General features: G+C 46.0%; 1 protein-coding gene across 3 annotated transcripts in view; it reads right to left on the minus strand.

Annotated features, from left to right (window-relative positions):
- Nucleotides 1-25,005, minus strand: part of LOC125701471 (protein MANBAL-like) — a 181,947-nt gene that overhangs the window by 8,201 nt on the left and 148,741 nt on the right. The window contains exon 1 of one of the 3 annotated variants that reach the window (XM_048963569.1): nt 6,411-6,508. The exons of the other annotated variants lie outside the window; for them this stretch is intronic. The gene's annotated coding sequence lies outside the window, so the exon portion shown is untranslated. Of the gene's footprint in view, nt 1-6,410; nt 6,509-25,005 lie in introns of those variants that run through there. 3 annotated transcript variants of the gene reach the window in all.

Here is a 25,005-nt window from a genome sequence, read left to right on the forward strand (position 1 = left end):
CCAAGTGCACAAAGACCTGGGGGAAAACCTCAGCAGCTACGTTTGTACAGAGGGAAGATTTCATGCCAACACACAGCCTGGCTTTCCCTGCTCTGCGCTGCCGGCGTCCCCCGCAGCCCCTGTGCTGTGACAAACAGCAGTGGGCTCGGGCCCAACGCCCACTCACGTCCCCATGAGGCAAAATCTGAAAACGTGCCATCCCAGCCCACTTCCAAGCCCCAGGAGCAGCTAAATCATTCATTTCTACGCTGCTGCTTCGTAACACAGAAGGAACAACAACAGGACTACCATCTCTTGAAGTCGTTTTATAAAAGTATTTGACTTACTGAGATACTGTTACAGTTACCTGAGTATTTGAAATTACAATACAAGGAAATTTCGACAATGAATTTCAGTACAGTATTTTACAATCCAGTGCTGCTGATCCCATTTATGTCCTAGTTCACTAGAGCATATATACACAGACAATGATTCTTGAAGAAAATTAAAAAGACACCCGCAAGAAAGGGGGCTGGAGATACCAATAGAACAAAGAGTTGAAATCACAAATTCAGTGCAGCATGTAGTGATAACGCAAACAAGAAAAATTAAACAGGTTTTTTTGTTCAGAGTTCTTTTTCTGGAACACAAACAAATGCATTAAAATACAAGCTTCAGTGCTAGATCAGATGAAGACACGGCGCATTTACTGCGCAGTTTCATACACAAACGCTTCCTGAGCTACTGGAGCAATAAGGCTTTGTTACTTTAGATCAGCAGCTCAGCATTCCGTTCATTTTTTCATGTCATTCTCATAAGGCAAAATTCTAAATAGAAGTTATTTTAATGCTTGAAAATTAGGATTAATTGGCAGCAACATATGAGCACGCATTTGTTACGCAGTATCAATTCACACAGCTCAGGCTGCTCAAGCAGTGGTGGGAGGAGCAGTGGGAGACAAATTCATTCACCTCTGCTGGAACGTGTTAACGTGGATAAAACCTCAGGATAACATCCATTGACTTACACACTAGTGTTGTTAAATAAATCCAAGTCAAGTCTACTTTACAATGAAGTGTGCAACAAGCAGAAGAAGTGAAGAAGAACATCGTGTGGAGTTCACATTCTTCAAGGTGCAAATCACAGCTATTCCTGTCCAAATCCTTCTGTTTCTTCAATTGCAAATAACAGCTTCTCCTTCAACTGCTCGTAATTCTTATAGGGTGGAAGGTCTAGGCGATTGAAACTGAAAACAAAGGAAAACCTGAATTATTGTGGAATTATTTAAACCACCAAAAAGCCATTAGGAACACAGGCATATCAACTTTCCTGTTCAGAGGGATAACTGGATTTATACCCTCTAACACAGCTGTACCTTCATGTGCATTTATCTGTGAAAGCAGAGTTAAAGCACAAGCACTCTAACAATAATTTCCCAGAAATGGTGATGCACTGAGTAAGAAGCCTCACTTCATCTCTCTTTTGTATTTGAAATTTAAAATTTGAGCTTTTTCACAAAGCACCAGTGTAATTGAGAAACTGAGCAGAAGCTGCAATTTCTCTAGCGAACAGGGAGCACGAGTGTGCCTATTTGTTTTCAGTGCCAAGATAGATCAATCCCAAACTCCTGGGAAAAAAGTGCCACTTACTACATTTTTTCTTGTCAGTAGTGTGCAAATCCATGGCATTCACAATGGAATCAGCTCCACAACAAAACTGTTTTTCAGAAGTTCAACTATTACTCAACAAAGCTTACTGGCATAACCCAGTGTTTTGCTTTCACACAATCTCAGCCACTTTCATATATTACCCACTTTCTGAAATCTCCAAGTAGATTGTCATCAGTCAAAACAGAACCATAACAGAATTTTATCCTATGTACTTACCAGGTGTGACTTCTAGGTAACCAGTTTTCCTTCCCAACTTTCTCAATACAAAATTTTTGGGGTCCATTGCTCCCTGTAAAAAAAATCAAATAATTAAGTCTCAGGTCTAGCTGCCTACCTGTATCAGTAGTAATACACGACAACTGAGTGTGAAAGGCTTGAAGAGAAAGCAAGATTTTAACTGCTTGCAGAGACCAAAGACATCTGCCTTTCCCTACATCTCTCTGAAGAAACCCACGTAGAAAAATGCAGAAATATGAAGTGGTTCTGAAAGAAACTCAATCACTGAATCACACAATTGCTTTGGGACTGGAAGGAATCTCTGGACTTTTCCTGGTCCTTCCACTCTGATCAGGCAGGGATACCCAGAGCAGGCTGTCCTACCAGGACCACGTCCAAACCATCTGTCAAATCACTGATGGAAGGCGTGAACACTCCCCCGTCCCTTTTTCTGTCACAGCTCTGGCAGTACGCAAGACTTAGGAAGAAGAGTCAATATACATTCATAAAAAACATCCTTACATATACAGGTTGGTCCTTATTAAAGAAAGGAATTAATAGAAGTACAAAATGCATTAAAGAGGGCTTGTTACCCATGAGGTCAGCAAATCCTCCCACTGGTAATCTGCATGTTCCAGTAACGAACTGTAGAAGTCTCATTCTCTTTTCGTTATCTATTTCTTTTACAAACTGAAAAATAATAATTAACATTGATGTAAAATTTATTATTTACATTTTCACTTCATCATCACCCCTAGAATAGCTGGATTAGCAGCAATAATTTATATTTACACACTACAAATTTGTTGAGTAATTCTGACTGTTGCTCACTAAGCTGTTGCTGTGCTCTTCTGAGGAAAAAAGCAGTCTACAAACCTGCCAGAACCACAGTATCTGTCTGCTGGTTCTGGTATAATGCCTGTAGATGGTATGCCTCTGCCAGTCGTTTAAATCAATTTCCTGCATTCCACACAGGAGCACCTTGAGGGGAGAAAAAGGATAAAAACATGAAACTACAAGCTACTGCTTTGCTTCTACAGCAGAGTACTGTACTCAAACTCTATTGTACTTCAAAGCACCTACAATCACAGCGTTCTCATTTTGAATTGTAAACTTCACAACTTCCACAGCAAATAATAACAACCACTTTGTTGAATTTGGAGAGAGCACAGAATAGAAAAGCCATTTGTGAAAATGTTTGTATTTAGACATTCAAGCCAGGAATGTATACTTCATCACTGCCTAACCATACAATTCCGTGCAGAAATGATGTTTTGCTTCAGAGGATAATTTTGAGAGACCAAAAGTAGCTAAAACCTGGTCCACGCAGTAATGTGATCATCCACTGATATTGGCTTTTTACCTCCCTTTCTTTCAAATTACTCATTCTTTAAACACAAGCAAAACTCACTGTCAAGGATTTCAAAAGCAATCAGTCAAAAAGTTTATACTGGCAGAATCTCTGCGCTGGAAACGTGTCGGTTGTGAAGAAGAAAGTGAAGAAGAACACACTCACCAAACAGTCACCAAACAGTCACCAAACAGTCACCAAACACTCACCAAACACTCACCAAACACTCACCAAACACTCACCAAACACTCACCAAACACTCACCAAACACTCACCAACACGTGAGGCTTCTCTCACACATTCTCAAAACAGAACTGTCAGCCTTCACGAACTCTGTTCTTCAGACACTGACTGAAATTTAAGTACTACGTGTCACAGCCTGGATCTGGCAATAGTCAAAGAATCCTTTACCTCCAGTTCCTTAGCATCGAAATACTGCAGATACTGCTGTGGCAGGATTTCATTGAAGCCTTCAAAAAAAGCTTGTGTCTGTTCCTCAACACCTCGGGAAAGTCTCCATTCTGCTACCAGCCTGTAGAAGATACAGGAGGATAATTTACAATGGGCTATGCCAACCCAAGTTAATCTTTGTTAGTTTATTCTGAAATGAACCGTAAGTGATGTGAAGAAAAGTGACGTAAAGTCTGGGAAGTTCCAGGGATAGAGCACTGTACAACTGCACCTGCAGCCTTCACTCTGTGCCAACAGTTTTGAGTTAAAACCCTATGTTTCCAACCACTGCTATGGAAAGCATTTTAAGCTCAAACAGGAGGCAGCATCTACTCACTGATGATATTAATGAGAGCACAGCAGTCCCTAGGTATTTGGAGAAGGAAAAAAAAGGCAGAGCTAGATTCATCTAATATTGTCCCCAGAAATCTCAGTCATTATCCATGACAAGGTAAAATCTAGGTCAGGTGTACTGGTGAAGATAAGTAGGACTGCTAGCTTACCAAGAAACGACTATGTCCATTTGGAAAGTTCCATATTTGTTTCTGTTAATCATGAAACTTTGCTCTGTGGTAGAAACTCCACTCTCCATTAACAAAAAGGTGAAAAGCAGGCAGGAGACCCGAAGAACCTGAACCCAGGGAGAAGCAGATATTATGCTGAATTCAAGCCTAACCTGTCAGGAGAACTGGAATCTAAAGGAGAGATGAAACTCTGGGGAACGTAACACAGGACCCAGAGTATGGCAGAAGAAAGAGTATTACTTAGGCTGCAATCCGAGCTCTCCCTGGGTTCCTCAAAACTAGAAGAGAATGGTCTTCTGCAGATACTGCTTACTCTCCATCCCAATCAGGATTTTGCACAACTGCAAAATGCCAATATGTTCCTTCTGCAAATGTTACCATTTCTGTGAAATGCTCTTGGACGACTCATGAAAGCAATTCCTACTCTCTCATCTCTCAAACCTTTCCCACAAAAAGCCTTCACACAACATATCATAAGAAAGAGGAAAATTTTACTGATTCAATTTATCTCATGTCTGCCATGTGTGCAGTGGTTTCTTGTTTGTTTCCTCTTTGTTTTGAGCAGATCCTCTGTGTAAGACGATGCTGAAGTTCACACCTTAAAGCAGAGCTTGTACACTGCTGCTCACTGGGGATATTTTGAGACAAGGAGGGGATCTTTTGAGACAAGGCACCTCATAGTTTTTCTCCAGACCACCTGAGCTCATGGTTTTCTTCTGGAATCACTCGTAGGCTCCTTTCCTTGCTTTAAAACCTTCTGGTGCTGCTATATCATAATTCCTCACTTACGACAGTACAACACTTCACATTATTCACAATGCTGCCTTGTTACAAATGCCAGGACATAACAGCACTGTAAGGGCAGTTCACATGGAAACCAGTATCGAAACGATGCATTTTTAAAAACTCAAGTTTATCACAAAAGCATCCAAAAATGTTCTTTGGTTAAAAACAAGCAACAGCATAAATGGCTGGAGAGAATATCAGCAGTCTACAAAGGCAAAATGTGAAGAATAATGTGTGCAATGGGGAACTACCATTCACATTTGTTGCCATGATGTTCTGCTAAGCTAAATTATCTCTGGGAAAAAAAAAAAAAACAAGTGGAGCTTCTACTAAACTGAATCTTTTGGGAAAAGTAATATATAGTAATATATTTTTTTAAATATTTCCACCAATATTTTCCTTCCAAACGCAGAATCTGAACGATTGCCACATTTTGCCAACATCAGTAATTATTCATAGACAGAATTTCAATAATGCTTCATATTGCATAGTGACAGTATTTTCTTGATTGAGATAAAAGAGACAGGAGAGATAAGAGTATTTCAAAATCTTCACTTAATCTTACCTAATATATTCTTCTTTGTTTTCTTCTGTCACGAGAATGTTGCTACCATTTGGCTTCAAATCATGGCTTTTGATTTCACCCAGAATTTATCAACTGAGAAAAACATTTCCAAGCCACATTCTTCAATATCATTCTCTCTGCAAGGAAGAAAACGTGATTATAAATAACCAGGTCCAGACTGTGCACGCAGTAGAATTGATGTGTATGAAGAATATAAGGACTTTTCTTAACTGTTTAGAGCTCAAGAATCAAGTTAAGGAAATGTTACACAATAACTGTGGTTCTGTAAGATTCACCCCACTGATGTGCATAAGCAAACTGTGCACTAGGTACAATAGCATCCTTAAATTCATGTGTCACTGGGCTGACAAACTACCCACTGCCTCTAAGCGGAATGCCCATGGAATGCAAAAACCTTTCAATAATGACATTGTTGTGTTTCATTACCTGCTGCCTTGCCAAGTAAGAGCAGATAAGAAGAAAAAGACTCAGAATGCTTAATGAATTATCTTCAACTCCAGTATATTTATGGGACTATCTTGTAAACGTATCAAAACATCCTAAGCTCCTAAGTTAACAAAATAATGCATTCCTGAGAAAGAGGAATTTTCTCATTAGAGACTTCGAAGGAAGAAGAACCTTCATGCAACAAACACTGCTGGGATCTCTGTTCTCTCTATATGGTTCAGTAGCCAGAATAACAGGTGCAACATTGCAATGTCTACGTTGGTAAGTGCTCCTACCCAGCAGCTGTGCCGTACGGCACCAAGCACAGCAATAAAGCACGCAGAAAGCCCATCTGCTGAGGACAGGGCGATGAGCTGGGCTCACGCCTAAGCACTGCTTACTGCAAAGGAAGGCACACCTACCTGGCAACGGCCACGCAGGATGCTCGACACACACTCACACACTGTTCTCCTGGGGCCCAACGCAACGGCGCAGCCACTCACACTCTGCTCCTCGACGGTCTGCAACACAAAAGTCACAAGCTGGAAATTCAATCCATCCAAGATGCCATCGGGCCTCCGTGCTCACGGCACTCGCACTCATGTCTTCCGATGATCAATCAGGCGTGTGCTTACCGAGTGAGCGCTGCTCACTGCCACTCGACACCAGCAATCTACCCCTAACTGTCAAGTATGAACAGGAACCTATGCCTAACACTAAAAGACTACAAGTAACCTATGCCTAACTCTAACATAAGAACAGGAACCTATGCCTAACACTAAAAGACTACGAGTAACCTATGCCTAACTCTAACATACGAACAATAACCTACTCCTAACACTAACACTAACCACTAAAATCAACAACAACAACAAGAACTAAACTGTAACTCCTGCAGCATTTAAATGGGAAGAGGAGAACTTGGCTCCCCAGGAGGCTCGGAGGAGGAGCTGATGGAAACTCATGCCACCCAGCTAATGCTGGGGGCGGGGGCCGCGCAGCGGGTAGGGAGCCGAGCGCCTGGACCAGCGGCGGTGGGACGGCGCCGATGCGGGGCCTGGCACGGTGGTGTGGTGCCAGGCCAGCTGTGCCGCAGGCGGATCCACCTCCATGGGCTCATCTGGAGGTGGATCCACCTCCATGGGCTCATCCAGAGGTGGATCCACCTCCATGGGCTCTTCCGGAGGTGGATCCACCTCCATGGGCTCCACGGAGGTGGTCACAGCGCTGGTCCAGGCGCGACGGAAACGGAATCGCTGCCCCCTCCTCCGCTTGATCTTAAGGGCGGCCCCCCTCCTCCTCTTTGCTTCTGGGAAGCCAAGCTCCCTCTTCCCATTTAAAAGAGGGCAAGCATCGCCCCTCGCTCTCTTCGCTCCAGCCATGGCTGTCAGAGCTCTCAGAGCGAGTGCGTTGGCCGGGGCAGCGGTGACCAAGGTGACGGCTGTGATGCGGCGAAGGTTCTAAAATGGCAGCCGCACTGCTGGCAATGGCGTTCCACATAGCATGAGGAGGGGGCTGCAGGACAGGGCACCGGACGCCAGCTAGAAGGCGCTCCCTGTGCCCAGCGGGCAGCCCTTCTCTCCGGAAAGCAAGAGGCCACACAGGAGCCGGCCCCGAGAAAAGGGCCCTCGGCCTCCTTCATCCTCTCACTCCTGCAACGTGGGAATCCCCTTCTGGGGCTGGGCCACGCAGCACACAACACTCAGGGCACGCTCAGGGATCTCCTGAGGTCAGTGCAAACAATGTTGCGCTCCAGAGTGGACCTGACGGCGCCTGCCTGCGGGGAGAAAGAAGCTCCAGCTTCCATTTCTTCTTAAATCTAGGGTTTTTCCCCTTAAATATGGATTTTTCTGCTAGTATTCCCTCTTTTTCCCCTTCAATCTCGGGTTTTTACCATTATATATGGCTTTTTCTGCTAGAAATCCCTGTTTATCTTATTAAATCTCGGGTTTTTCCCCTTAAATATGGCTTTTTCTGCTAGAAATCCTTATTGCTTCCCTTAAATCTGGGGTTTTCTCCCAGAACTCCCTGTTTTTCCCCTTAAATCTGGGGTTTTTCCCCTTAAATCTGGGGTTTGCTCCCAGAAATCCCTGTTTTTCCATTAAATCTGTGTTTTTTCCCCATGAAATACGGCTTTTTCTCCTAGAAATCACTGTTTTTCCTTTAAATCTGCCTTGTTTCCCATAAATATGGCTTTTTGTGCCAGAAATCCCTGTTTTTCCCCTTTAGTATCAGAGGACCAGCTCAGAGAAGCGTTTGCATGGGACGGATGGGCCGCAACTGGATCCAATCCTGCCTTTGAATTGGGACGCTGGACACAGCCTCACTGTGCGCCCAAAGACTACAAACAGCGCCACCAAAGCGGGCAGAGACGCCACGCGCTCCTGACTGCTCGCCGCTTTCACATCTCCCTCGCCCGCCCGCCCTCCCTCCCACCAATCTCTCAGGGCAGCCCTTCCCAAGCAACAAACAGAATCACACACAACTTCAGCCCGCACTCGTCCCGCTCACTGACATCCGGAGCCAGGGACAAACCTTCAGCCGTGCCCGCTCCTCCCCCACTCAAACAGGGCACCAGGCGCGTGGATCCACTCCTCGTCCAGCTTTGCTCGGCACAAATTCCAGCGGGGAGTCCTCATTCACACACCTGAAACACCAACGCACAACAACGCATCAGAAAAGGCAATCACAAAAGGAATCGGCCTCCAGCCAGGCTTTTCCGGCCGGCCCGCCGGCCGGCCGACGCCACAGCCACACGACCCCGTCGCCATCCTTGCCGCACCATCAGGCCCCGCCATCCACAGCCTCCTGCCGGCGCACTCCGGGCCGAAAGCAAAACTCCACCGAGCGAGGCCAAAAGCCAAACTCGCCATCCGGACGGAGCCCCGCGCTTCCCCGCCGCCATCTCCAAGGACCGCCGCCACGCAAACGACGCTCAGCGAGAGCGAGCGAGACGCCGGCTTCCCCGCCACGGCCAAACGAAGAGCGACGGCATCGGATCGCAGCGCGACGGCTCCCACCGCGCGACGGAGCGCGGCGCTGCCGCCGCCCGGGAGCCGCCCCGTTCGCCCCGGGCTGCGCTCCGGCACCCGCAGCTCTTGCGAGGCCGCGCGGCCCGCAAAGCCGCGAGCCGCCTCTGGCTGCCGGCGGCGCCTCGAGCTCCTCTCCCGACAGCCCCTCGATGCCCCCGCACCGAGGCCCGACCCGCTTCCCGGCACGGATCCGCTCCTGCCAGCCCCGCTCACCGCTCACCGCTCCCGCGCCGCGCTGCCCCGGAAGTGCTCTCCGCCGGCAGGAAGCACTTCCGTCCCGGGCCCTAGCAACCGCCTGCGGCGTCACGTTGCTGAGGGCGGCCTGCGGGCGGCCGGGGCCTGAGGGTGGAGTGGGGCGGCGGCCGGATTCCTCTCGGACGGCGCCGGAGCCGTGCGACTTTTCTCCTCCTCCTTCTCTCCTTCTCCTTCCTCCCCTTTTTCCTTTCCCTTCTCTCTCTTCTCTTTCCTTTTCCTTGCTTTTCCTTTCTATTCCTTTCTTCTCTTGGCTTTTCCTTTCCTTTTCTCTTCCTTCTCTTCCCCTTCACAGTTCCCTTTTCCTTCCCTTCCTTCCTTCCTTCCTTCCCCTCCCTTGCCCTCTCCTCCCCTCCTTTCCCTTTCTCTCCACGCTCTTTATCCAGCTCTGAAATGGAGTTGCATCAAGATCATCTACGCAGGCAATAAATAACTTGTGCTGCATTTCATTGTTTTGTGCTCTTACCAGACTCAGATTTGGTTTGCCCTTCACTCAAGAATCACAGAATGGCCAGGGTTGGAAGGGACCTCAAGGATCATGAAGCTCCAGCCCCCTGCCACACGCAGGGCCACCAACCTCCCCATTTCACAGCAGCCCAGGCTGCCCAGGGCCCCATCCAACCCGGCCTTGAACACCTCCAGGGACGGACGGGGCATCCACAGCCTCTCTGGGCAGCTGTTCCAGCACCTCACCACTCTCATAGGAAAGAATTTCCCCCTGACATCCAACCTCAATCTTCCCTCCCTCAACTTCAAACCATTTCCCCTTGTCCTGCTGTTATCAACCCTTTCAAAGATTCCCCTCCTGTTTCTAAGTTCCCTTTAGGTACTGAAGGCTGCAATGAGATCACCCAATAGCCTTCTTTTCTCCAGGCTGAACAAGCCCAGCTCCCTCAGCCTGTCTTTGTAGGGAGCTGCTCCAGTCCCCTGCTCATCTCTGTGGCTCTCCTCTCTGTCTTTCTCGGACTGGGGCTCCACACCTGGACGCAGCACTGCAGATGGGGCCTCACAAGAGCAGAGGGGAGGGGGACGATCACCTCCCTGTCCCTGCTGGCCACCCCCTTTCTTCTGGCCCTTTCCTGAGCCCCAAGTATCAGGAGTGCCCGGCTGCTTTTGCTGCAGAGCCTTATTATCCAAGTGCACAAAGACCTGGGGGAAAACCTCAGCAGCTACGTTTGTACAGAGGGAAGATTTCATGCCAACACACAGCCTGGCTTTCCCTGCTCTGCGCTGCCGGCGTCCCCCGCAGCCCCTGTGCTGTGACAAACAGCAGTGGGCTCGGGCCCAACGCCCACTCACGTCCCCATGAGGCAAAATCTGAAAACGTGCCATCCCAGCCCACTTCCAAGCCCCAGGAGCAGCTAAATCATTCATTTCTACGCTGCTGCTTCGTAACACAGAAGGAACAACAACAGGACTACCATCTCTTGAAGTCGTTTTATAAAAGTATTTGACTTACTGAGATACTGTTACAGTTACCTGAGTATTTGAAATTACAATACAAGGAAATTTCGACAATGAATTTCAGTACAGTATTTTACAATCCAGTGCTGCTGATCCCATTTATGTCCTAGTTCACTAGAGCATATATACACAGACAATGATTCTTGAAGAAAATTAAAAAGACACCCGCAAGAAAGGGGGCTGGAGATACCAATAGAACAAAGAGTTGAAATCACAAATTCAGTGCAGCATGTAGTGATAACGCAAACAAGAAAAATTAAACAGGTTTTTTTGTTCAGAGTTCTTTTTCTGGAACACAAACAAATGCATTAAAATACAAGCTTCAGTGCTAGATCAGATGAAGACACGGCGCATTTACTGCGCAGTTTCATACACAAACGCTTCCTGAGCTACTGGAGCAATAAGGCTTTGTTACTTTAGATCAGCAGCTCAGCATTCCGTTCATTTTTTCATGTCATTCTCATAAGGCAAAATTCTAAATAGAAGTTATTTTAATGCTTGAAAATTAGGATTAATTGGCAGCAACATATGAGCACGCATTTGTTACGCAGTATCAATTCACACAGCTCAGGCTGCTCAAGCAGTGGTGGGAGGAGCAGTGGGAGACAAATTCATTCACCTCTGCTGGAACGTGTTAACGTGGATAAAACCTCAGGATAACATCCATTGACTTACACACTAGTGTTGTTAAATAAATCCAAGTCAAGTCTACTTTACAATGAAGTGTGCAACAAGCAGAAGAAGTGAAGAAGAACATCGTGTGGAGTTCACATTCTTCAAGGTGCAAATCACAGCTATTCCTGTCCAAATCCTTCTGTTTCTTCAATTGCAAATAACAGCTTCTCCTTCAACTGCTCGTAATTCTTATAGGGTGGAAGGTCTAGGCGATTGAAACTGAAAACAAAGGAAAACCTGAATTATTGTGGAATTATTTAAACCACCAAAAAGCCATTAGGAACACAGGCATATCAACTTTCCTGTTCAGAGGGATAACTGGATTTATACCCTCTAACACAGCTGTACCTTCATGTGCATTTATCTGTGAAAGCAGAGTTAAAGCACAAGCACTCTAACAATAATTTCCCAGAAATGGTGATGCACTGAGTAAGAAGCCTCACTTCATCTCTCTTTTGTATTTGAAATTTAAAATTTGAGCTTTTTCACAAAGCACCAGTGTAATTGAGAAACTGAGCAGAAGCTGCAATTTCTCTAGCGAACAGGGAGCACGAGTGTGCCTATTTGTTTTCAGTGCCAAGATAGATCAATCCCAAACTCCTGGGAAAAAAGTGCCACTTACTACATTTTTTCTTGTCAGTAGTGTGCAAATCCATGGCATTCACAATGGAATCAGCTCCACAACAAAACTGTTTTTCAGAAGTTCAACTATTACTCAACAAAGCTTACTGGCATAACCCAGTGTTTTGCTTTCACACAATCTCAGCCACTTTCATATATTACCCACTTTCTGAAATCTCAAAGTAGATTGTCATCAGTCAAAACAGAACCATAACAGAATTTTATCCTATGTACTTACCAGGTGTGACTTCTAGGTAACCAGTTTTCCTTCCCAACTTTCTCAATACAAAATTTTTGGGGTCCATTGCTCCCTGTAAAAAAAATCAAATAATTAAGTCTCAGGTCTAGCTGCCTACCTGTATCAGTAGTAATACACGACAACTGAGTGTGAAAGGCTTGAAGAGAAAGCAAGATTTTAACTGCTTGCAGAGACCAAAGACATCTGCCTTTCCCTACATCTCTCTGAAGAAACCCACGTAGAAAAATGCAGAAATATGAAGTGGTTCTGAAAGAAACTCAATCACTGAATCACACAATTGCTTTGGGACTGGAAGGAATCTCTGGACTTTTCCTGGTCCTTCCACTCTGATCAGGCAGGGATACCCAGAGCAGGCTGTCCTACCAGGACCACGTCCAAACCATCTGTCAAATCACTGATGGAAGGCGTGAACACTCCCCCGTCCCTTTTTCTGTCACAGCTCTGGCAGTACGCAAGACTTAGGAAGAAGAGTCAATATACATTCATAAAAAACATCCTTACATATACAGGTTGGTCCTTATTAAAGAAAGGAATTAATAGAAGTACAAAATGCATTAAAGAGGGCTTGTTACCCATGAGGTCAGCAAATCCTCCCACTGGTAATCTGCATGTTCCAGTAACGAACTGTAGAAGTCTCATTCTCTTTTCGTTATCTATTTCTTTTACAAACTGAAAAATAATAATTAACATTGATGTAAAATTTATTATTTACATTTTCACTTCATCATCACCCCTAGAATAGCTGGATTAGCAGCAATAATTTATATTTACACACTACAAATTTGTTGAGTAATTCTGACTGTTGCTCACTAAGCTGTTGCTGTGCTCTTCTGAGGAAAAAAGCAGTCTACAAACCTGCCAGAACCACAGTATCTGTCTGCTGGTTCTGGTATAATGCCTGTAGATGGTATGCCTCTGCCAGTCGTTTCAATCAATTTCCTGCATTCCACACAGGAGCACCTTGAGGGGAGAAAAAGGATAAAAACATGAAACTACAAGCTACTGCTTTGCTTCTACAGCAGAGTACTGTACTCAAACTCTATTGTACTTCAAAGCACCTACAATCACAGCGTTCTCATTTTGAATTGTAAACTTCACAACTTCCACAGCAAATAATAACAACCACTTTGTTGAATTTGGAGAGAGCACAGAATAGAAAAGCCATTTGTGAAAATGTTTGTATTTAGACATTCAAGCCAGGAATGTATACTTCATCACTGCCTAACCATACAATTCCGTGCAGAAATGATGTTTTGCTTCAGAGGATAATTTTGAGAGACCAAAAGTAGCTAAAACCTGGTCCACGCAGTAATGTGATCATCCACTGATATTGGCTTTTTACCTCCCTTTCTTTCAAATTACTCATTCTTTAAACACAAGCAAAACTCACTGTCAAGGATTTCAAAAGCAATCAGTCAAAAAGTTTATACTGGCAGAATCTCTGCGCTGGAAACGTGTCGGTTGTGAAGAAGAAAGTGAAGAAGAACACACTCACCAAACACTCACCAAACACTCACCAAACACTCACCAAACACTCACCAAACACTCACCAAACACTCACCAAACACTCACCAAACACTCACCAACACGTGAGGCTTCTCTCACACATTCTCAAAACAGAACTGTCAGCCTTCACGAACTCTGTTCTTCAGACACTGACTGAAATTTAAGTACTACGTGTCACAGCCTGGATCTGGCAATAGTCAAAGAATCCTTTACCTCCAGTTCCTTAGCATCGAAATACTGCAGATACTGCTGTGGCAGGATTTCATTGAAGCCTTCAAAAAAAGCTTGTGTCTGTTCCTCAACACCTCGGGAAAGTCTCCATTCTGCTACCAGCCTGTAGAAGATACAGGAGGATAATTTACAATGGGCTATGCCAACCCAAGTTAATCTTTGTTAGTTTATTCTGAAATGAACCGTAAGTGATGTGAAGAAAAGTTACGTAAAGTCTGGGAAGTTCCAGGGATAGAGCACTGTACAACTGCACCTGCAGCCTTCACTCTGTGCCAACAGTTTTGAGTTAAAACCCTATGTTTCCAACCACTGCTATGGAAAGCATTTTAAGCTCAAACAGGAGGCAGCATCTACTCACTGATGATATTAATGAGAGCACAGCAGTCCCTAGGTATTTGGAGAAGGAAAAAAAAGGCAGAGCTAGATTCATCTAATATTGTCCCCAGAAATCTCAGTCATTATCCATGACAAGGTAAAATCTAGGTCAGGTGTACTGGTGAAGATAAGTAGGACTGCTAGCTTACCAAGAAACGACTATGTCCATTTGGAAAGTTCCATATTTGTTTCTGTTAATCATGAAACTTTGCTCTGTGGTAGAAACTCCACTCTCCATTAACAAAAAGGTGAAAAGCAGGCAGGAGACCCGAAGAACCTGAACCCAGGGAGAAGCAGATATTATGCTGAATTCAAGCCTAACCTGTCAGGAGAACTGGAATCTAAAGGAGAGATGAAACTCTGGGGAACGTAACACAGGACCCAGAGTATGGCAGAAGAAAGAGTATTACTTAGGCTGCAATCCGAGCTCTCCCTGGGTTCCTCAAAACTAGAAGAGAATGGTCTTCTGCAGATACTGCTTACTCTCCATCCCAATCAGGATTTTGCACAACTGCAAAATGCCAATATGTTCCTTCTGCAAATGTTACCATTTCTGTGAAATGCTCTTGGACGACTCATGAAAGCAATTCCTACTCTCTCATCTCTCAAACCTTTCCCACAAAAAGCCTTCACACAACATATCATAAGAAAGAGGAAAATTTTACTGATTCAATTTATCTCATGTCTGCCATGTGTGCAGTGGTTTCTTGTTTGTTTCCTCTTTGTTTTGAGCAGATCCTCTGTGTAAGACGATGCTGAAGTTCACACCTTAAAGCAGAGCTTGTACACTGCTGCTCACTGGGGATATTTTGAGACAAGGAGGGGATCTTTTGAGACAAGGCACCTCATAGTTTTTCTCCAGACCACCTGAGCTCATGGTTTTCTTCTGGAATCACTCGTAGGCTCCTTTCCTTGCTTTAAAACCTTCTGGTGCTGCTATATCATAATTCCTCACTTACGACAGTACAACACTTCACATTATTCACAATGCTGCCTTGTTACAAATGCCAGGACATAACAGCACTGTAAGGGCAGTTCACATGGAAACCAGTATCGAAACGATGCATTTTTAAAAACTCAAGTTTATCACAAAAGCATCCAAAAATGTTCTTTGGTTAAAAACAAGCAACAGCATAAATGGCTGGAGAGAATATCAGCAGTCTACAAAGGCAAAATGTGAAGAATAATGTGTGCAATGGGGAACTACCATTCACATTTGTTGCCATGATGTTCTGCTAAGCTAAATTATCTCTGGGAAAAAAAAAAAAAACAAGTGGAGCTTCTACTAAACTGAATCTTTTGGGAAAAGTAATATATAGTAATATATTTTTTTAAATATTTCCACCAATATTTTCCTTCCAAACGCAGAATCTGAACGATTGCCACATTTTGCCAACATCAGTAATTATTCATAGACAGAATTTCAATAATGCTTCATATTGCATAGTGACAGTATTTTCTTGATTGAGATAAAAGAGACAGGAGAGATAAGAGTATTTCAAAATCTTCACTTAATCTTACCTAATATATTCTTCTTTGTTTTCTTCTGTCACGAGAATGTTGCTACCATTTGGCTTCAAATCATGGCTTTTGATTTCACCCAGAATTTATCAACTGAGAAAAACATTTCCAAGCCACATTCTTCAATATCATTCTCTCTGCAAGGAAGAAAACGTGATTATAAATAACCAGGTCCAGACTGTGCACGCAGTAGAATTGATGTGTATGAAGAATATAAGGACTTTTCTTAACTGTTTAGAGCTCAAGAATCAAGTTAAGGAAATGTTACACAATAACTGTGGTTCTGTAAGATTCACCCCACTGATGTGCATAAGCAAACTGTGCACTAGGTACAATAGCATCCTTAAATTCATGTGTCACTGGGCTGACAAACTACCCACTGCCTCTAAGCGGAATGCCCATGGAATGCAAAAACCTTTCAATAATGACATTGTTGTGTTTCATTACCTGCTGCCTTGCCAAGTAAGAGCAGATAAGAAGAAAAAGACTCAGAATGCTTAATGAATTATCTTCAACTCCAGTATATTTATGGGACTATCTTGTAAACGTATCAAAACATCCTAAGCTCCTAAGTTAACAAAATAATGCATTCCTGAGAAAGAGGAATTTTCTCATTAGAGACTTCGAAGGAAGAAGAACCTTCATGCAACAAACACTGCTGGGATCTCTGTTCTCTCTATATGGTTCAGTAGCCAGAATAACAGGTGCAACATTGCAATGTCTACGTTGGTAAGTGCTCCTACCCAGCAGCTGTGCCGTACGGCACCAAGCACAGCAATAAAGCACGCAGAAAGCCCATCTGCTGAGGACAGGGCGATGAGCTGGGCTCACGCCTAAGCACTGCTTACTGCAAAGGAAGGCACACCTACCTGGCAACGGCCACGCAGGATGCTCGACACACACTCACACACTGTTCTCCTGGGGCCCAACGCAACGGCGCAGCCACTCACACTCTGCTCCTCGACGGTCTGCAACACAAAAGTCACAAGCTGGAAATTCAATCCATCCAAGATGCCATCGGGCCTCCGTGCTCACGGCACTCGCACTCATGTCTTCCGATGATCAATCAGGCGTGTGCTTACCGAGTGAGCGCTGCTCACTGCCACTCGACACCAGCAATCTACCCCTAACTGTCAAGTATGAACAGGAACCTATGCCTAACACTAAAAGACTACAAGTAACCTATGCCTAACTCTAACATAAGAACAGGAACCTATGCCTAACACTAAAAGACTACGAGTAACCTATGCCTAACTCTAACATACGAACAATAACCTACTCCTAACACTAACACTAACCACTAAAATCAACAACAACAACAAGAACTAAACTGTAACTCCTGCAGCATTTAAATGGGAAGAGGAGAACTTGGCTCCCCAGGAGGCTCGGAGGAGGAGCTGATGGAAACTCATGCCACCCAGCTAATGCTGGGGGCGGGGGCCGCGCAGCGGGTAGGGAGCCGAGCGCCTGGACCAGCGGCGGTGGGACGGCGCCGATGCGGGGCCTGGCACGGTGGTGTGGTGCCAGGCCAGCTGTGCCGCAGGCGGATCCACCTCCATGGGCTCATCTGGAGGTGGATCCACCTCCATGGGCTCATCCAGAGGTGGATCCACCTCCATGGGCTCTTCCGGAGGTGGATCCACCTCCATGGGCTCCACGGAGGTGGTCACAGCGCTGGTCCAGGCGCGACGGAAACGGAATCGCTGCCCCCTCCTCCGCTTGATCTTAAGGGCGGCCCCCCTCCTCCTCTTTGCTTCTGGGAAGCCAAGCTCCCTCTTCCCATTTAAAAGAGGGCAAGCATCGCCCCTCGCTCTCTTCGCTCCAGCCATGGCTGTCAGAGCTCTCAGAGCGAGTGCGTTGGCCGGGGCAGCGGTGACCAAGGTGACGGCTGTGATGCGGCGAAGGTTCTAAAATGGCAGCCGCACTGCTGGCAATGGCGTTCCACATAGCATGAGGAGGGGGCTGCAGGACAGGGCACCGGACGCCAGCTAGAAGGCGCTCCCTGTGCCCAGCGGGCAGCCCTTCTCTCCGGAAAGCAAGAGGCCACACAGGAGCCGGCCCCGAGAAAAGGGCCCTCGGCCTCCTTCATCCTCTCACTCCTGCAACGTGGGAATCCCCTTCTGGGGCTGGGCCACGCAGCACACAACACTCAGGGCACGCTCAGGGATCTCCTGAGGTCAGTGCAAACAATGTTGCGCTCCAGAGTGGACCTGACGGCGCCTGCCTGCGGGGAGAAAGAAGCTCCAGCTTCCATTTCTTCTTAAATCTAGGGTTTTTCCCCTTAAATATGGATTTTTCTGCTAGTATTCCCTCTTTTTCCCCTTCAATCTCGGGTTTTTACCATTATATATGGCTTTTTCTGCTAGAAATCCCTGTTTATCTTATTAAATCTCGGGTTTTTCCCCTTAAATATGGCTTTTTCTGCTAGAAATCCTTATTGCTTCCCTTAAATCTGGGGTTTTCTCCCAGAACTCCCTGTTTTTCCCCTTAAATCTGGGGTTTTTCCCCTTAAATCTGGGGTTTGCTCCCAGAAATCCCTGTTTTTCCATTAAATCTGTGTTTTTTCCCCATGAAATACGGCTTTTTCTCCTAGAAATCACTGTTTTTCCTTTAAATCTGCCTTGTTTCCCATAAATATGGCTTTTTGTGCCAGAAATCCCTGTTTTTCCCCTTTAGTATCAGAGGACCAGCTCAGAGAAGCGTTTGCATGGGACGGATGGGCCGCAACTGGATCCAATCCTGCCTTTGAATTGGGACGCTGGACACAGCCTCACTGTGCGCCCAAAGACTACAAACAGCGCCACCAAAGCGGGCAGAGACGCCACGCGCTCCTGACTGCTCGCCGCTTTCACATCTCCCTCGCCCGCCCGCCCTCCCTCCCACCAATCTCTCAGGGCAGCCCTTCCCAAGCAACAAACAGAATCACACACAACTTCAGCCCGCACTCGTCCCGCTCACTGACATCCGGAGCCAGGGACAAACCTTCAGCCGTGCCCGCTCCTCCCCCACTCAAACAGGGCACCAGGCGCGTGGATCCACTCCTCGTCCAGCTTTGCTCGGCACAAATTCCAGCGGGGAGTCCTCATTCACACACCTGAAACACCAACGCACAACAACGCATCAGAAAAGGCAATCACAAAAGGAATCGGCCTCCAGCCAGGCTTTTCCGGCCGGCCCGCCGGCCGGCCGACGCCACAGCCACACGACCCCGTCGCCATCCTTGCCGCACCATCAGGCCCCGCCATCCACAGCCTCCTGCCGGCGCACTCCGGGCCGAAAGCAAAACTCCACCGAGCGAGGCCAAAAGCCAAACTCGCCATCCGGACGGAGCCCCGCGCTTCCCCGCCGCCATCTCCAAGGACCGCCGCCACGCAAACGACGCTCAGCGAGAGCGAGCGAGACGCCGGCTTCCCCGCCACGGCCAAACGAAGAGCGACGGCATCGGATCGCAGCGCGACGGCTCCCACCGCGCGACGGAGCGCGGCGCTGCCGCCGCCCGGGAGCCGCCCCGTTCGCCCCGGGCTGCGCTCCGGCACCCGCAGCTCTTGCGAGGCCGCGCGGCCCGCAAAGCCGCGAGCCGCCTCTGGCTGCCGGCGGCGCCTCGAGCTCCTCTCCCGACAGCCCCTCGATGCCCCCGCGCCGAGGCCCGACCCGCTTCCCGGCACGGATCCGCTCCTGCCAGCCCCGCTCACCGCTCACCGCTCCCGCGCCGCGCTGCCCCGGAAGTGCTCTCCGCCGGCAGGAAGCACTTCCGTCCCGGGCCCTAGCAACCGCCTGCGGCGTCACGTTGCTGAGGGCGGCCTGCGGGCGGCCGGGGCCTGAGGGTGGAGTGGGGCGGCGGCCGGATTCCTCTCGGACGGCGCCGGAGCCGTGCGACTTTTCTCCTCCTCCTTCTCTCCTTCTCCTTCCTCCCCTTTTTCCTTTCCCTTCTCTCTCTTCTCTTTCCTTTTCCTTGCTTTTCCTTTCTATTCCTTTCTTCTCTTGGCTTTTCCTTTCCTTTTCTCTTCCTTCTCTTCCCCTTCACAGTTCCCTTTTCCTTCCCTTCCTTCCTTCCTTCCCCTCCCTTGCCCTCTCCTCCCCTCCTTTCCCTTTCTCTCCACGCTCTTTATCCAGCTCTGAAATGGAGTTGCATCAAGATCATCTACGCAGGCAATAAATAACTTGTGCTGCATTTCATTGTTTTGTGCTCTTACCAGACTCAGATTTGGTTTGCCCTTCACTCAAGAATCACAGAATGGCCAGGGTTGGAAGGGACCTCAAGGATCATGAAGCTCCAGCCCCCTGCCACACGCAGGGCCACCAACCTCCCCATTTCACAGCAGCCCAGGCTGCCCAGGGCCCCATCCAACCCGGCCTTGAACACCTCCAGGGACGGACGGGGCATCCACAGCCTCTCTGGGCAGCTGTTCCAGCACCTCACCACTCTCATAGGAAAGAATTTCCCCCTGACATCCAACCTCAATCTTCCCTCCCTCAACTTCAAACCATTTCCCCTTGTCCTGCTGTTATCAACCCTTTCAAAGATTCCCCTCCTGTTTCTAAGTTCCCTTTAGGTACTGAAGGCTGCAATGAGATCACCCAATAGCCTTCTTTTCTCCAGGCTGAACAAGCCCAGCTCCCTCAGCCTGTCTTTGTAGGGAGCTGCTCCAGTCCCCTGCTCATCTCTGTGGCTCTCCTCTCTGTCTTTCTCGGACTGGGGCTCCACACCTGGACGCAGCACTGCAGATGGGGCCTCACAAGAGCAGAGGGGAGGGGGACGATCACCTCCCTGTCCCTGCTGGCCACCCCCTTTCTTCTGGCCCTTTCCTGAGCCCCAAGTATCAGGAGTGCCCGGCTGCTTTTGCTGCAGAGCCTTATTATCCAAGTGCACAAAGACCTGGGGGAAAACCTCAGCAGCTACGTTTGTACAGAGGGAAGATTTCATGCCAACACACAGCCTGGCTTTCCCTGCTCTGCGCTGCCGGCGTCCCCCGCAGCCCCTGTGCTGTGACAAACAGCAGTGGGCTCGGGCCCAACGCCCACTCACGTCCCCATGAGGCAAAATCTGAAAACGTGCCATCCCAGCCCACTTCCAAGCCCCAGGAGCAGCTAAATCATTCATTTCTACGCTGCTGCTTCGTAACACAGAAGGAACAACAACAGGACTACCATCTCTTGAAGTCCTTTTATAAAAGTATTTGACTTACTGAGATACTGTTACAGTTACCTGAGTATTTGAAATTACAATACAAGGAAATTTCGACAATGAATTTCAGTACAGTATTTTACAATCCAGTGCTGCTGATCCCATTTATGTCCTAGTTCACTAGAGCATATATACACAGACAATGATTCTTGAAGAAAATTAAAAAGACACCCGCAAGAAAGGGGGCTGGAGATACCAATAGAACAAAGAGTTGAAATCACAAATTCAGTGCAGCATGTAGTGATAACGCAAACAAGAAAAATTAAACAGGTTTTTTTGTTCAGAGTTCTTTTTCTGGAACACAAACAAATGCATTAAAATACAAGCTTCAGTGCTAGATCAGATGAAGACACGGCGCATTTACTGCGCAGTTTCATACACAAACGCTTCCTGAGCTACTGGAGCAATAAGGCTTTGTTACTTTAGATCAGCAGCTCAGCATTCCGTTCATTTTTTCATGTCATTCTCATAAGGCAAAATTCTAAATAGAAGTTATTTTAATGCTTGAAAATTAGGATTAATTGGCAGCAACATATGAGCACGCATTTGTTACGCAGTATCAATTCACACAGCTCAGGCTGCTCAAGCAGTGGTGGGAGGAGCAGTGGGAGACAAATTCATTCACCTCTGCTGGAACGTGTTAACGTGGATAAAACCTCAGGATAACATCCATTGACTTACACACTAGTGTTGTTAAATAAATCCAAGTCAAGTCTACTTTACAATGAAGTGTGCAACAAGCAGAAGAAGTGAAGAAGAACATCGTGTGGAGTTCACATTCTTCAAGGTGCAAATCACAGCTATTCCTGTCCAAATCCTTCTGTTTCTTCAATTGCAAATAACAGCTTCTCCTTCAACTGCTCGTAATTCTTATAGGGTGGAAGGTCTAGGCGATTGAAACTGAAAACAAAGGAAAACCTGAATTATTGTGGAATTATTTAAACCACCAAAAAGCCATTAGGAACACAGGCATATCAACTTTCCTGTTCAGAGGGATAACTGGATTTATACCCTCTAACACAGCTGTACCTTCATGTGCATTTATCTGTGAAAGTAGAGTTAAAGCACAAGCACTCTAACAATAATTTCCCAGAAATGGTGATGCACTGAGTAAGAAGCCTCACTTCATCTCTCTTTTGTATTTGAAATTTAAAATTTGAGCTTTTTCACAAAGCACCAGTGTAATTGAGAAACTGAGCAGAAGCTGCAATTTCTCTAGCGAACAGGGAGCACGAGTGTGCCTATTTGTTTTCAGTGCCAAGATAGATCAATCCCAAACTCCTGGGAAAAAAGTGCCACTTACTACATTTTTTCTTGTCAGTAGTGTGCAAATCCATGGCATTCACAATGGAATCAGCTCCACAACAAAACTGTTTTTCAGAAGTTCAACTATTACTCAACAAAGCTTACTGGCATAACCCAGTGTTTTGCTTTCACACAATCTCAGCCACTTTCATATATTACCCACTTTCTGAAATCTCCAAGTAGATTGTCATCAGTCAAAACAGAACCATAACAGAATTTTATCCTATGTACTTACCAGGTGTGACTTCTAGGTAACCACTTTTCCTTCCCAACTTTCTCAATACAAAATTTTTGGGGTCCATTGCTCCCTGTAAAAAAAAATCAAATAATTAAGTCTCAGGTCTAGCTGCCTACCTGTATCAGTAGTAATACACGACAACTGAGTGTGAAAGGCTTGAAGAGAAAGCAAGATTTTAACTGCTTGCAGAGACCAAAGACATCTGCCTTTCCCTACATCTCTCTGAAGAAACCCACGTAGAAAAATGCAGAAATATGAAGTGGTTCTGAAAGAAACTCAATCACTGAATCACACAATTGCTTTGGGACTGGAAGGAATCTCTGGACTTTTCCTGGTCCTTCCACTCTGATCAGGCAGGGATACCCAGAGCAGGCTGTCCTACCAGGACCACGTCCAAACCATCTGTCAAATCACTGATGGAAGGCGTGAACACTCCCCCGTCCCTTTTTCTGTCACAGCTCTGGCAGTACGCAAGACTTAGGAAGAAGAGTCAATATAAATTCATCAAAAACATCCTTACATATACAGGTTGGTCCTTATTAAAGAAAGGAATTAATAGAAGTACAAAATGCATTAAAGAGGGCTTGTTACCCATGAGGTCAGCAAATCCTCCCACTGGTAATCTGCATGTTCCAGTAACGAACTGTAGAAGTCTCATTCTCTTTTCGTTATCTATTTCTTTTACAAACTGAAAAATAATAATTAACATTGATGTAAAATTTATTATTTACATTTTCACTTCATCATCACCCCTAGAATAGCTGGATTAGCAGCAATAATTTATATTTACACACTACAAATTTGTTGAGTAATTCTGACTGTTGCTCACTAAGCTGTTGCTGTGCTCTTCTGAGGAAAAAAGCAGTCTACAAACCTGCCAGAACCACAGTATCTGTCTGCTGGTTCTGGTATAATGCCTGTAGATGGTATGCCTCTGCCAGTCGTTTAAATCAATTTCCTGCATTCCACACAGGAGCACCTTGAGGGGAGAAAAAGGATAAAAACATGAAACTACAAGCTACTGCTTTGCTTCTACAGCAGAGTACTGTACTCAAACTCTATTGTACTTCAAAGCACCTACAATCACAGCGTTCTCATTTTGAATTGTAAACTTCACAACTTCCACAGCAAATAATAACAACCACTTTGTTGAATTTGGAGAGAGCACAGAATAGAAAAGCCATTTGTGAAAATGTTTGTATTTAGACATTCAAGCCAGGAATGTATACTTCATCACTGCCTAACCATACAATTCCGTGCAGAAATGATGTTTTGCTTCAGAGGATAATTTTGAGAGACCAAAAGTAGCTAAAACCTGGTCCACGCAGTAATGTGATCATCCACTGATATTGGCTTTTTACCTCCCTTTCTTTCAAATTACTCATTCTTTAAACACAAGCAAAACTCACTGTCAAGGATTTCAAAAGCAATCAGTCAAAAAGTTTATACTGGCAGAATCTCTGCGCTGGAAACGTGTCGGTTGTGAAGAAGAAAGTGAAGAAGAACACACTCACCAAACACTCACCAAACACTCACCAAACAGTCACCAAACAGTCACCAAACAGTCACCAAACAGTCACCAAACAGTCACCAAACAGTCACCAAACACTCACCAAACACTCACCAAACACTCACCAACACGTGAGGCTTCTCTCACACATTCTCAAAACAGAACTGTCAGCCTTCACGAACTCTGTTCTTCAGACACTGACTGAAATTTAAGTACTACGTGTCACAGCCTGGATCTGGCAATAGTCAAAGAATCCTTTACCTCCAGTTCCTTAGCATCGAAATACTGCCGATACTGCTGTGGCAGGATTTCATTGAAGCCTTCAAAAAAAGCTTGTGTCTGTTCCTCAACACCTCGGGAAAGTCTCCATTCTGCTACCAGCCTGTAGAAGATACAGGAGGATAATTTACAATGGGCTATGCCAACCCAAGTTAATCTTTGTTAGTTTATTCTGAAATGAACCGTAAGTGATGTGAAGAAAAGTGACGTAAAGTCTGGGAAGTTCCAGGGATAGAGCACTGTACAACTGCACCTGCAGCCTTCACTCTGTGCCAACAGTTTTGAGTTAAAACCCTATGTTTCCAACCACTGCTATGGAAAGCATTTTAAGCTCAAACAGGAGGCAGCATCTACTCACTGATGATATTAATGAGAGCACAGCAGTCCCTAGGTATTTGGAGAAGGAAAAAAAAGGCAGAGCTAGATTCATCTAATATTGTCCCCAGAAATCTCAGTCATTATCCATGACAAGGTAAAATCTAGGTCAGGTGTACTGGTGAAGATAAGTAGGACTGCTAGCTTACCAAGAAACGACTATGTCCATTTGGAAAGTTCCATATTTGT

Source organism: Lagopus muta, chromosome 16, assembly GCF_023343835.1.
Source record: "Lagopus muta isolate bLagMut1 chromosome 16, bLagMut1 primary, whole genome shotgun sequence".
Taxonomy (NCBI): domain Eukaryota; kingdom Metazoa; phylum Chordata; class Aves; order Galliformes; family Phasianidae; genus Lagopus; species Lagopus muta.